Consider the following 12,652-nt stretch of genomic DNA (forward strand, 5'->3'; position numbering starts at 1 on the left):
CTTAAGTATGATGCACTGTTACTATCTTTAATACCCAAATAAATCATAAAATCAGAAAGCAGACTGATTGTGCTTTATTGGTAAGAACTGAGTATAAAAGCATCAGCTGAGACATCAGGGCATGGAGAGATGAGCAAAGCAAACTCCATATAATTCCAATTTAAGATAATTAAACCTGTGTGTTAATTGCTAGGAAACTCAGTTTCAGGAAGTCTGACGTCTCAGTAAACTTGCTCTCCACCTGTGTTACTGCATGAGCTGGACTTCAGGCTTTCAGGTGAGTCTGCTGAGGAAGGTGAGTCTGAAAACAGACAAGCAAAACAAACTAGCATAGCCTTTGCTGCAGAATCTTATTATATTTCCCTGTAGAGCAATTATTAGTGGAGATCTAATGATAACTAAGATTTCTTCAATGTTTTTAAGTTCCCTGTTCTGAGGCATTTATCACTTACAGAAATACTTGGCTGATGATTTGAAGAATTCCAGGCCTGGCTCTATTGAAATAGGAACTATTTCTCAAAAACAAACAAATATCCTCTTTTTTGGGGGGAAGAGGGGAAGGAGGAGGAGAAGAGGGGAAAATGCAGTGATTATTGTGCTGTTACTGTGAAGTGCTGGGAGACTTTAGGCAAGTTCTGGGGAGGAAAAAAGAGGGCTTCCTAGGTCAGGGCCACCTTGGGGATGTTTACCCACAGGTGGCCTCTGCAAAAGAGTTATTTTTATTGTCTGTGTATTTCAGAAAGACCTGTCAAGGTCGTGGAAAGTTTTGTAAATTGACGTACTAGGTTAAAGGAGGAAGACTGAGCAAAGACTGGGAATGTACTTGAGATGTCAGCCAGGCCAATGTATCAAGCTGCCTGGCATCCACTGGGGCTCTACAGGCTAGTCCACAGCTATATCTAGCTACTGCAGTAAACTCTTTCACTAGCTAACCATGTTTTATCCTAAAGGTAATGCGGTTAGGAGGTGCCTCAATCAAAGCCTTCTAATTTCCACCTCCACATTAGGTTGTTTTCATGCTAACATTGCACTGTACCTTAAGTAGCTGTTCTTTCTCTCTGATATTATCTGCCTGAGGCAGCTACAAATTGCAATCACAGGCTAAACAGCCAAATTCTTTTAGTCCTTCTTGGTACATAGGCTGGCTCTTTCTCTGATCCTATTAATCTTGCTTTGTAGCTGCCCTGGCTTCTGCAGATCTTTCCTTAAAGTGGATAATCAGAGCTGTATATTGAATTCTGCATGAGGGCCTTGCACAATGCCATTTTTATTATCAAAACATTGCAAATATTGCTCTGTACATTTTCAGATTCCATTTGCACTTCTCATAGCTGCCTCATGTTATGAGCTCACAGTTACTGTTGAGGGAAGGATTTTTTTCACCTCTTTATCAACCTTGTTCAGCTGCTGAGCCTTATACCCTCTTCCATGCAGCTCATTTAAAAGTTCTAGGCTATTCATTTGAAACTTTGTACTTTCTATTAAATTTCATGTTTTAGTTATACTCGATATCATCCTATCATTTTCTGTATGGCTGATGTCTCCAAATTTAGGGTCATCTTACTTCCAATGCCATTGTCATAAAAGGAAATATAGTCCAGTCAAAAATTTTACCCATCAGTTCCAAGCCACCTGTGCGGCTGTGAAACATTACTTTTATGTTTCTACATAATTCATTGACATCTTTAGCTGTGCTTTTCTATTTTTCTTTTTAGAAAATCCATATTTTCTCCATTTTCTTATTAGTCATTTCTCCTTTGAATTGCTTCATTTAACTGTGAAGATGCTAAATCTGCCGTTTCCCTGTCCAAATACTGTTAGTGATATCCTCAGTGAAAGCTGCCACTTAATCGAGCATTTCGAGCATTTGTTGTCTGTAGTAAATGGTGTTTCTTTTCTTTTCTTCTTTTTTTCCCCCCCTCTTCTCCAGGACTTGAATTTTACTTTTTTTTAATTATTTGTTCAGAAATGTTTATAAATACTGAAGTTAGATCATATACTGAAGATATCTGTCTGAATTGAATGTCACCTCGATTTGAAAAGAGACTAAATGCTAAACTCATGTATTAGCTCTTTTACTGCTCAGGGATGGAGATTATTGGACTCTCCTTTTCTCTAACCTACATGTTGTTTTTATCTGAGTTTCATTACTACTTTTGTGGTAATTTTTGGTCATCACACTTAGCCATCTCGCCTTTGCCATACTGTTATCCATAATGTGAAATGAAACCAAGGGTTAACTTTTTTTTTTCTTTTTTTTTTTTTTAATCAGAAATCACATGAACTCCTTTAATTGCCACCTTACCAGGTTAGAAAGCAAGGCTTGCATCTTCTTTCAGACTTTCTGTTTGTACTTACAGTAAAGGAAAATACAACTTCCTTAAGAGTGTAGGAGGAAATACTTTTACTACCCATTCCCACCAACACGTACCTGCTCCTGTTCCTGCTCACCTGCCTGCCCCTGGATGCTAAATGGAGTCTGGGCACCTGTTTTTACCTGTGATTTCCGTAAGTGCCATTCTCTTCGGGAAAAATCTCCTGAGGATTCCAAATTTCCAAGTTTGTTCACAGAAATGAGTAGCGTGAGTTCCTGAACTGGGGCGGATAGGTTACGTGTTAGTGCGAGCTCTCTGCTCCCGCTTTCGGGGAGAGTGCTATGAGAAAACATGCATACCGCAAGGATGCTCCAATATTGAATGTTGCAATCTGTGTGCGAAAGCAGCAACATCAAGGTTGGCCAGGCACAAGGAAGTAACTTTGCGACTCCTTCTCTGGGAAGGGCGCAGTGAAACCTCCTTCCTGGGGCGGTGGTTCCAGGGCTGCAGCTCAGGGCTGTGGCCGCAGGTGCTGCGTTGGCTGGACTGGGCGTGAGGCCTGATCCGCAGCGCGATCCGCCGCGGGGCTGCGGTGCCCAGCTCGGAGCCTCCAGACCCCCCAGCCAGAGCTTGAGCCTTAAGTAAAGCACTGGAATTACTGCTGTGCAGGGAGAAACTGCAGCCTCTCCAAGAGGAGAGATGCAGAGAGTTGCTCGAGATATTTTGTGCCTCAAAGTGCTGAACTTTGATTCCCTCCCCGACGTTCATTGATAACCTTCTAGCTGTTTTTGATGGCCATGTACATACGTATTCACTCAGATTTTTAATCAGCTGATAATTTTCAGCCTGTGAGCTTCGTATTGAGTCTCTGTCACTTGCAGACAAAAAAAAGAGTAATTTTCCTAACTAAATGTTTGTTCAGGTCTATCTGTCCTGCTCCTGTTACTTAGCAGTGTGGTTACTTAACATCTTCTCTGTGGTGTTAAGTTGTATAGGGCAGAAGATAAAAATGAGGCTGTAGTGTTCCACAGAGAAACTGAGCCAGCAGAATATAGATATGCAAGCTGGAATGTGAACAGCATCCAAAATATATAGCAGGAATTCCCCTTGGTGCAGTAGCACTCAAAGTGCTTTCTGGTTTTGTTTTGTTTCTTTTTTTTTTTTTTTTTTTCTTTCCCCCTTCCCCCCCCCCCCCCCCGACAGGGTCAGGATCTCGGCTTTACAGCTCATTTCAACAGACAGATTATCTTTTTTTTTTTTTTTTTCATACTAGTACTTACAGTAGTCTATAGCAGGCCTTCTCTTGTGCTGTACAGCCTCAGTGTTACAAGCTGAGATGTCCAATGGTGTTAATATATGACTGGGGTATTTTTACAGCGCTTGTAAGGCAGAAGATCAGCGTGGGACTCTTCTTCCAACTCAGTATGGAACCTAAATCTTTCAGTTAGATACCACTTGTTTGGTGCACTCATGACCATATAAAGCAATTATAAATACTATATCACTTCTGCTAAGAGTAGTTGCAATATTCAGACACAACTGCAGGCTTAGTACCTTCTGCCTAATGGCAACATTAATAATGTGCTGCAGTATTTTCCATTTCCTGCCCTGAAAGACTCTTTAGTTCTACTGGACATTGTTAAATAGATACAATGTTTCACCTGAGAGCTGGTTGTTTTTCGATTTTGGGTGAAGTGGTTCCTGTAAATAAGGCTTGCAAAATGCTTTCTGTCTGAACAAAACTATGGGACAGTTCTTATTACACGCTATTATTATAATTATAGGATATTCTGCTTAATCAGGATGTGCTTAATTAGGAGAGCCATTTAATTGGGACATCTCCCAAGGAACCAATTTAACTTAATAATATTAGTGCTATCTAATCAGGGCAGTTTAGGAGAAAATAAAGCTTTTAAAAAATAAGACCCCAACAGATGAAAAGATAAGCTGATGTTTTGCTATTTTGATATACCCAATCCATTCCCTAAAGATTTGGATTGCAGCATGGCTCAAGTGGTTGTGGAGTCGGTCTGCTTAGAGTTTTGGAAGGCAACTGCTGTCCTCCTGCCACGAGAGCATCAGGCACCGTGTACGCTGTTGCTCGTGGCTGCCGTGTCCTCACACCAGAATGCTCTGGCAAAGGAAGGCCATGAAATTCAGGTTGTGCCCAACGGGAAAAGAGTCTCCCGTTTAATATTAATGACAAAGCTGAAAATACTACCACATTTTAATCACAAAAATGTTGCAAAGGATCTTAAAACCTGTTACTTCTTGCTTTATTTTAAAAAGACAGATTCCCACTGAAGCTGTTGGTCATTGAACTTTTGCTCGTGCCTTAGGAAAAAATGTCTCCTTTCTGTACATAGCTTTCATTTTGAAAAGAACCATGTTATAGTTGTACATTCAGCATTTTGTAATTAGATAAAACCACCTAACTGAAGCTTGCTGGTGCCGTAAGGAAATGGAGAATGATGTAAGGAAGGGATACATTTCAATAAGATGTTCAAAAGGGCTATTTTTCCATGATGAGAATTAAGATTCAGTCTTGACCTGAATGATGCAGTGAGCTCATGTGATGGGCAGTATGAGCCTGCAGCTGAACTAGTGCTGAATTTGGAGTTTCAAACAGCACTGAGAAACTTGGAGTGAAAGCAAAGCAGAGGACAGACCTCCAGTTGATGCATCCCACCACAACCCATGCAGGTGAACTGATCTACACATGACAGACTCTGGCCTAAGACAATAAGAGGAAGTAGTGAAACATTTGTTTCTGCAAGGTTCTGACCACACTCTCCTGAATGAGCATGAAACAAATCCACAGACAGAGTTTAGTCGGACAGGATGCTGGCTTCAGTGGTGGAACTTGTTTGAGAAATCCTAGTCCCCAAAATTCACCTCCTGATGCGGGGTCACTGTCCTTTTAGTTGGATTAATATAACTATTTATAGAGCCACGGCATTAACTGGATCAATTATACAAGATTAAAAATAGCCACTTTGCATTTCTTGGAATGTTGTTTTTGAATGTTATTGCTAAATGCATATCAGTCCAGCTACTCAGTTCCCATCAGAGCTGGGAAGTGCTATCACAGCTTGTGGGGTGATGAAGTGGATGGGAGGAAAGCAGCAAAGACAACAGTACAGCCCCTGAATCCAGCATATTTTATAATTGCTCATTGACTTACCCTATGTCCTGCTGAAAGTAGGAATGGCTGTTACCTGATGTTAATTAATTAGAAAAAAGCAGATATCTGTTTTCAGTTGACTGTACCTTTTGGATACTCTATGTACGGCTGTAGGCAGAGCGCACAGGACCAGTTATGCTTTCTTTAGTGTAGCTGAGGAGGTCTAATGGTTAATCAAATAAGAACTAAAATTGCATGAAAGCATATCCAGCAAGCTCTGCATAGGTATGTTCTCCTCAGGGGCTGGAGGGCTCATTAGTGCTACAGAGCTTGAGAAAAGTGAACTCATTCAAACTAAGTCAATTACAAAATCAAGTGACTCCCCAAAAAGGGGAATTGTTCTAATTGTGTCACTACCCATCCTTGTTCAGGTCACCTTGTGCAGCCCCATCTTCTTTTCAGTGCACTTACTCCCTGTGGGTATTCTGGGTTGAAGATGGTGGGGCTGCAGCTCAGATTCAGCTAAGGCTGAGGTAGGAGCTGGCTTACTGATCAGTTTGTTAGTGCGGGGCTGGGTTTAACACCTGCTTAGTAACAGACTTCCTGTATGACAATGGCATGTCACCTTGGAACCGGATTTACAATTGGATTTAGATGAAGTTTAGGCATCTAAATCCCAGAACAGGTCTTCAGGGTCCTTCCTAATGCTGCATGCAGCTGTACTGGGCTGCTTCCTTGGCCCAGCCGAAGCCCTGCTGGGACCATGTCCAGACTCCTCTCAGTTCCATTGCTGCTGATCAGGCTGTCACCTTCCCAGTCCCCACCACTCTGCAGACCAGGTGTTGCTCAGCCTGTGCTTCCCAAAAGACTGCCTCTGTAGGTGTGTCAACAGTGAAGGGAAGGCAACATCCCTCCCCTATGTGCTTGTGCAGCTGCTGAGTAGCTGGTACACAGCTTCCCTACCCTGTGCAGGGTCTGTGGCAGTGGAGAGGTGTAGCTGTAGCACAGGTAAATAAAATAAAATCCTGACTGTTAGAACAGCGTCTTTCAGATCTCTGAAAAGAAAAAATGTAAGGTGTAAACGTAGTTAACTTTTTTTTTCTTTTTTTTTCATGTGCTAACTCAGGAGTTAACTATCTGCACATCATTATGGTCTTGTGATTAAGAGCAGGTGCTCTCTGGCACTTGTCAGCATCTCTGACTGTGTGTGCACACAGGCATACAAAAATATACAAGAAGACATCTCTGCGTATGCTTGTGGCAAGTAGGAAAAGGCACTTCTGGGCCAAGCGAGATCTGCTGGTATGTTCCAGCAGCTGGAGATCTAGTTCTCTGTAGCCCTCTGCACTTAATTTCTGCATATCACGAGCATGTTGGGAGGCCTAGAAGTTATTGCGGAGATGCCGCCCCCTTCACCTCGTGTTTTCCACTTGAATCATGACTGCACAAAGCACTGTGCTCCCACACAGGCAGGTGCTTGTGCCCATGCCCGTGGGGACGGTGGTGTTGCCACTGTTCCCCCGCTCAGCTCTGCCACCTCCCTCACTGACAGCCTGCCCCTGCATTCAGTTTCTACTATCGTTATCAGTTTGTGGGGGCTGGGTTCTTTTTTCATTTTAATGCCTAATAAGGAGAAACTATAGTGATAAGAGCAAAATTAAATATAAATAATGTGTAAATGTTTCTGTCTCTTTATCCTGGTTTCCATTTACATCTCGTATCTCCCTTTTCTTTCCCTTTTATTTATATTGAAAAAGGTAACATGTAGGCCAGATCATTAGTTGAGCTCAACCGTTGCCCATTTGTGTCAGTATTGCACTGCTGAATTGTCAGCCCAATTCAGTTTAATTTTTTTAAATTCTCAAGCTTTTTATATTCTCAAAAACATAGTTTAAGCCTTCCTTAGACTATTAATTTTTCACTATGAAAGCAAGCAGGGATGATTAGATAGAATTAAATCAATTGGTATTGGTTATAATTTCTATTACGACAGTGACAAAATAATCAGTAGGCTGAGATAATGTATTGCAATGGGAATCTGCATTGCCGCAAGGTGATGCAGACATGGCCAGAAGATGCGCAATCTGCAGTGGCAAGGTGTGCAGAACGAGAGAGGAGACGGGGGAGTAGTGATGGGACTTATCTGAGGTCTAACACTAAGTCATGAGCAGTGCCAGGAACAGGTGTCGTGAACTGCCCTAGCTCACACTGTCTCTGAGCTGTGAGCTTGTGGGTAATCTTATTTACACAGCTACCAATTCTAAACATTTCCTCCCCAACTAAACGCACGCAGGAAAGGCAAGTTTGCTGGACCTGCAGAGCTCTCTTAGAAGAGCAGCCTCCAGAAGGCTACTGTAAGCCAGTTCAGAAATAAGCTGATATTCAGATATGCAAACAGTAGCATTTCTGTAGGAAAACTTACTCTTTTGTGAAATATTTTGTGGACTGCAGTGGGCATCTGATTCTTTAGCAAGGTCTCCAGCTACTGTTGTCATGCTGTAAGAGTACATGGGAGTACAAGTCCTGCCTTTGCTGCATGAAAAACTTGCAGTAGTTTCCAGTCAAGGATAGTCCAACCAAAACATTGCCTTAGATGTATCAAACTGCCTGAAAGTGTGAGGAGGAGTTCTTAGGTTAATGTCAAAAGTGCAATTATTTGATAGTCTGTGTTGGATGGTGCATGAGTACAGAACTTAGTTCCAGATTTGTACTTTTTCAGGAGCGGATGAGACAATAGCTCCCTCTCTGGCACTGCCAGCAAGGTATCAACAACATCCATCTTCACAGAACCTCCTCTCCATCAAGCCTGCAAAAATATGCATGCCATGTAATGCTGTTAGTTAAAATGTGAAAACCGTGTAGTGATATTTTTTTTTTCCGTTCCCAGGAAGGTGAGATTGCTGTGTGGAATGGCATGCTTCTGATAGATACAAAGCCCCTTTCTCCCTTTTCTGTTGAAAAGGACAAGTAAAAGATTCAGAAGTATTACACATCTTTAGGATTCCTAAGGAATATCAGTGTGTGTGGTGTGGTTTTTTTGTTTGTTTGTTTTGTTTTTGTTTTTTAATGCATAGTAATTATTCACAATTAGTGCATGTTACTGTGGGATGCAACATGGCTATTTTTTCCTAACAGGACAGATTTGTAAACCTCCATTAAAATAGTCTGCATTTTTCTCAATAGTTATTGCTGTTTAAAAAAAAAAAAAGTTTGATTTTTTTTTTTTAAATAGGTATTTCTGAGAGCTGTTACTACTTATTGGCACCTTATTTCCTTTTATAGATCAATACAAATAAATATTTGACATCATTTGTTCTTAGCATAAAATGAGATTGCCAGTGATACGTACACTTAAAATAAGCACTGGGGTGCCTATTTTTGTTTCCTACTAGTAATAACAGACTACTGAGACCAAAATGAACACAGCCAGTCCAGTTGATGGCTGAATCATAGCAATAGCATCAATTAATTTGTTTCCAGGTCAAAAAAAAACCCCTTTTACTTTATGTACTCTCCTAGAAGCAAGACATTCAATGTTAATGTCTTAAATCTATTTCTTATGCCCATCTACCTTCTCTGCATACCCATCTACCCTCTCTGTACACGCAAGTCCTTGCTACTATTTTTTTGTAATGACTTCTATTTGTTAAAATTAATATTGAGTTTAAGATAGTTGCAATAAAGGCATATTCCTTCATATCATACTTAAGCTTATTAGCTGTTCTGTAGTGCACCAAATCATACCATTTACTTAATGCACTGTTGTGACTGGGCTGTCACTTCTTTATCTTACTACCTTTCCATGTTTTTTAATTCCAGTCAAGCTAAGTGTTAACTCAGAAAATATCGCATGTTAGGAAGTCTAAAACTTAGCAACTTCTATTGAGACATAATTATTCTCAAGTAAACAATTTGTGTTTACTTTTTGCTGAATGAGGGACTGTTTCTCATCCTTCCAAACGGCTGCTTGGAAATTCGTAGTGTTTTATTATGAATGCTATTAAAATGTGTAGTGTTCATGTTACTCAGTGAGCCAGATTCCTGAGAAATAAAGGATTTGAGATTCATCTTAATATATATTAATCTTCGAATGCTTCATATATTGCTGTCCTGATTACTTGTGATTTGTGGAAAAATAGTCAGTGCTCATTGAAAACAGTTTGAAGCATAAAGCCTCATACTGTCCCCACTTAAAGCTCAACCTTTGCAAAATCTTAAATCTAATGTATCTACTTTATTGTGCCCAGAATTGATCATGTGCTGGATCAGGGCTTTGTTAGCAAATGTAAAGCCTGTTGCTCTGAATATGGGCAAAATACTTTTTATTTTTGTTTTTTTGTTTTTTGTTTCAGCCAAATGAGTTCTCCCTCCCCTTCCTTCTCACAGATAGCAGAGTGCTTCCATGCCTGGCCTTCTGTGAGCAACCTGCCTGGGAATGCAACGCAGTTACCCTGCTGTGATGCTTTCCCTGCAATGCAGGGAGAATATATTTGTTGTATCAAGACCCATATTTCACAGACTGTTTCTGAGGGAGAGCAACTAGATTAGCAGCTTGTGTGGCGTGAAGCTGTGCGTATCTGTGTGTGTTGTCACGTGCCTTGCAGGACTTCTGTGATGTCTTGTAGAAATGTGAATTATTATAAAGGGACAGCCTACAATCTGCAACAGTTTAGCTGCATGACTGACGAATGGAGTTAGGTACAAGCTGAATTGTAAAAGAAATTAGTGTAGCTTGACAACTTCATCAACTTTAAAAAGCTTAGCCACAATGCCAGCCAGCTCTTGTTGTCTTTCGAATGCTATGAAATTTCCCCAAAACAAAGGCCAGAGGATATGTGCATGTTATGCTCCTGAAGCAGTCTGTGTATTTGCCATTAATTACACAAAACCCTCTGCTTGACTGCACTAGTTTGCTGTGCATTTAGCATACTTGCTAAGGAGATCAGAACCTACTGGTTACACTGATAGGGACTGGTGTTTAGGACATCAGGAATTATTCTATAGCCTGCCTTGAAATGAAGTAAATACATATAATTATTTTTGATCATTAAGTCAGCCTATCAAGTAGATAAACCATTGATTATTACCATACTCCAGGCATAACACAGGATAAGTACGTTCTGCTTGCAGTTACCCTGTAATAAAATGGAATCAAGACAAATATTTATGAATGACGAAGTGTTTGCCCAGTAGCTGTTGACAGGGAGGCTTTGTATTCCCATAGTCTGCGTAGGGGGCGTGGTAATTTATGAACTAAAATTACCGTAATCCAAGGACACAGCAGCTTTTACCTGGAATTTGAAGGACAAGACTTAGTCCTCTTTTTAAGAGTTAAAGTGCAGGTTTTGTGTTCTGCATGCCATCATAGCTTTTGGTTGACACCTATATTTTTACTGCCAGGCGTTGTGGTGGATAAAATTAGGCTGTATTTGCATCTCTGACATTCTGCTAAATAAGTATTTATGTTACTATTACTAGGTCACTTTGTCTAACATAACCCACCATATTTTGCCAATAAGTTGAAAAATATGCAGTGCTATATTTTTTTCCATGTACCATGACTAACTTTTTTGTTGTTAAGTATTGTGGTCAGTATTCTATATCATGGTTGCTACTGAGCCAAGTATTCTTTACCATACAGGATGAAAACCATAGCACTATTTAAATGTTTTTTTTCCTTTAATACGTATTTACAAAAGTGTTGACTGATGGGGTCTTATCAATTTTAGCCCAACAGAAAACACTGAAGTTTAATATCACACCGGGTTTCTGACACATTATCTCTATGCTACTACTGGGCTTCATGTTTGCCAAACATTTATGGGAATAACAACAAAACCATTCTGACTAAGGCCTAATGAGCACTGTCTGGCAGGAAAAGGCATTATACAAAAATATAAATCTCAGTCTTATCCTACTTATGACTTCCTGAGTTCAAAGCAGTGACTCTGTAAAACAAACAGAGATAGTGGGGGAAGCTCATAAAAGCTACAAAGATGTTGATGTTTATAAAATGTAAACCCAGGTTACACGTGGTGCTAAGCAACAACAATTTCCATTGAAATCCTTGTGCTATATCTCTGAAAACTGGACCAGTATTTCTTGAAGAGGTGGGCCTGTAGAAGAAAGGTCAGATGAATGTGCAAGAAACCACATACGTCGAAGAAAGTTATTGGCAAGAAAGAGTCCTTAATGGGTCCGTAGGTTGTGATGTTGTAATTTAGAGCAAGCTGTGTAGATCTTCACACTTGGTGTGCGTGGTCTGCCTCTGAAAGCAGCAGGCCTTGGCCTTGGCCCCGTTGGGAAGAGCCCTCCTGCGCGGGTCCTGCCGGCTGGCTGTCGTGCAGCCTCGCTGGCCGGCTGTGATAACACCGTCGCGTCGGCACCCTGCAGCGATGTGCCGGGCCGCGAGCAGACGTCGCTGCCGCTCTTCTTCCCTGCATGTGTCAATGTAATAAACACAGCTGGGTTAGAGCATAACCTACGGCCATCTCCAGTACCTTGTTTTACTTCACAGGGGCAGGTAACTCAACTCATAAAAACAAACAAAAAACACTCATCTCAACTCAATCAAAGTATTTCTGAGGTTCAGTAAAACTCTGATACTGGCAACCTTATTTCTCTGGCTGGGTTTCTGGTTGTGATTCATAACCGTATTTGTGTATGGCCCAGGGTCTTGTGAAATCCAGGCAGGTCTGTGAAAAGTGTTTTGGGATCAGAAAACTGAAAGGTCTCATGCTGAATTTTTGCTACCTATCATGTCCACTTCTCAGCTGGCTGAGCACCATCCTAAGAAATAACACATCAAGTTATTCAGGTATCAGTGGCCCTTAATGATGTGGTATAACATTTTTTCCTCTTGATTGGCCCTAGCTGAGAACTAAGTCTTATGTACTTTACATTGTAAATAGTACTATGCCATTTTATAGAAGCAGGAAAAGAAAAATGAAGTAATGTAGACAATATTTTATTTGTTACGACTAGATTTTCCAAAGTATGCCACTTAACATCACAGGGATAAGTTCATTTCTTGCTTTGAAGATCTTACTGTGTTCTTACGACATGTCACAAGAAGCAGATTCATGAAAAGGTCTGAAAAACAAAAGCTGGGGTAAGATCAAGGAGTTTTATGAACTCGTGATTTGCATAATACCTCCTGCATAGTTCCTCCATGTTGCTTTCGCAACTCAGTGGCAGAACTTCGTAAAGAGCA

This window comes from Rhea pennata, chromosome 7 (genome assembly GCF_028389875.1).
Source record: "Rhea pennata isolate bPtePen1 chromosome 7, bPtePen1.pri, whole genome shotgun sequence".
In the NCBI taxonomy this organism is placed as follows: Eukaryota; Metazoa; Chordata; class Aves; order Rheiformes; family Rheidae; genus Rhea; species Rhea pennata.